This window comes from Trachymyrmex septentrionalis, unplaced genomic scaffold, assembly GCF_001594115.1.
Source record: "Trachymyrmex septentrionalis isolate Tsep2-gDNA-1 unplaced genomic scaffold, Tsep1.0 scaffold147, whole genome shotgun sequence".
Classification (NCBI taxonomy): domain Eukaryota; kingdom Metazoa; phylum Arthropoda; class Insecta; order Hymenoptera; family Formicidae; genus Trachymyrmex; species Trachymyrmex septentrionalis.
In genome coordinates this window covers 147,197-149,292 of record NW_017304620.1, presented here as the reverse complement: position 1 = coordinate 149,292, position 2,096 = coordinate 147,197, and the positions used below count along the sequence as shown (strand labels likewise).

At 31.6% G+C, this 2,096-nt stretch overlaps 1 protein-coding gene across 10 annotated transcripts in view; it reads right to left on the bottom strand.

Annotated features, from left to right (window-relative positions):
- Window positions 1-1,698, bottom strand: part of LOC108745695 (glutamate-gated chloride channel) — a 549,841-nt gene extending 548,143 nt beyond the window's left edge. For 7 of the 10 annotated variants that reach the window (XM_018481994.1, XM_018482001.1, XM_018482002.1 and 4 more), the window contains exons 1-2: window positions 1,646-1,686; window positions 1,307-1,435 (exon numbers count right to left, since the gene is read on the bottom strand). The gene's annotated coding sequence lies outside the window, so the exon portion shown is untranslated. Of the gene's footprint in view, window positions 1-1,306; window positions 1,436-1,645 lie in introns of all 10 variants that reach the window. The other 3 variants (XM_018481996.1, XM_018481999.1, XM_018481995.1) reach the window with 3 other exon arrangements.
- Window positions 1,699-2,096: the final 398 nt, after the last annotated feature.

The following is a 2,096-nucleotide window of genomic DNA, read 5'->3' as shown; positions in this document are numbered from 1 at the left end:
CGTGTGCGTAGTAATGAATGTCAATCCATGTAAATTATTTGTAAGTCCCTTGTCAGTAAAACAGACTCCTTAATACATGTATTTGAATATAGAATTTCATTCAATACATTTATATTAAAGCATCAAACTTAAAACTTAAAACATTAAACTTTAAACATCAAATCAAATGAAGTAAGCAAAAACGATTGTGGTACATGATTGATCAAAATCTACGTTTTACTACTATAATCTACAAAAGATAAAATATAAAATACATAATATAAATGATTCAAATAATAAATTAATTAGAAATATGTTAGCCCTTCTTAACATATTTCTAATAAAATATAAAATTAATGTTAAGAAATACTGAATAACAAATTATTAACATAAATTTTGTCAAAAAGATATCTGTTATAACTAATTTCTTCTAATATAACTCTTTGTACAGGAAGTGACTTGGTTACGATATTTTCAAAATTTTTTCTTAGTAAAATGTATTTATATTAAATACATTTTACTAAGTTATCTAATAAACTTAATAATTCTGATAACTATATACATATTTCATACCTAATTATTATCGTAATTTATGTGTGTATCGCTTTGCTAAAATACATTTTCTGACATTAAATTGATTGACTACTTTCACAATGATACTTTTAAAGAGACAATAACGATTTATACTGCATAAAGTATTATTAAAAAAACTAAGTATTAAATTTGCCTTGATGATCATTTTCAATATATTACAATATCGATATATTACAATATATTTTCGATCACGTTTTATATATTCGATCTTTTCGATAGAATCAAGGAAAATCGTTTGTATAAATAGTTAACCAGTTTTCCACTGCTTAATTATTTATTTAGTGACTTTTCGGCAAAAAAACGTGTTATTTATCATAAATATAATTCAAACTGAATCTTTACACGGTCAGTAATTCTGATAATGTAATTATATTATTAGTAACTGCAACGTGAGCTATATCTCTGTAAGTATTATATAGAAGAATATTATATATAAATATTGCATAACTTCTCTTCTTTGCTTTAGTTCAAGGTAACACTAAGAGAATTAATAAGATACTGAATAGAGAGGTTCTGTTCCAAACTAATGTGATCAAATGTAAAAATATTTTCATCTCGCACGCACACACACACGCACGCACGCACGCACACGCGCGCTCACACACACGCACGCACACGCACACGTACACATCCTTTCTCTCTCTTTTTCACTCTCTAATTCCTAAATTTTGTAAAAGATAATCTTGCACCGCTATTGTAAGCGAGTTTTGGCGAACTTTCACAAAAGACTTACCGAAAGCAAACACATTTCGAAAGAGCGCAAATAATGGATCGTTTCGTCTCTCGTAGCACTAACTCCTTTCGAAGTGCGTATTTTCTGTTTATAAAACTAGATCACTATTCATACGAATTCGCATCAGTACTTAGAGAATGCAGATAGACAGAAATCAGATAGATATGTGAACGGCACAGACAAAACACATGTGTGCACATAATACACGCACACACGTATTTTTTATAAACGAATGTGTGTGTGTGTGTGTGTGTGTGTGTATGTGTGTGTGTGTGTGTGTGTGTGTGCGCGCGCGCGCGCGTGTGTAGCACGATGACGGTGGCAGCGGTGATAGCTTACCACGACTTCCGCATACGTCGCGTTCCACCCGCAAGCTTACGCGGTGGCTTTTGGACTGACAGAAGGGTAGTTTCGTTCGCCGCATCGTGCCACTACATCGCTGCCACCATTCGGACATAGATGTTACTAGTCGCTGCCATTACCATCGTAGTTATCTGTTTCACAACCACCCATCGTCTATTGTTTTGCGAAGCGATTGGCTCTCTGGCAGTACGTTTTAAAACCCGCTTGATACACTTATGAGTGCAGATAGAACAATGCAGAATTAAAAAAAAAATTTTTACAACCCAAAAAATTTTAATGCCCATTTTTATCAATATACATCAACTTTTAATTTGAAGTCAACATATTCATTAGTTCTAAAAATTAGAAAAAAATAATAAATAAATTGAGCTAAGATTAAAGTTAATCTACATTGGTGAAAATGAACATAAAATATCTTATAAGACGT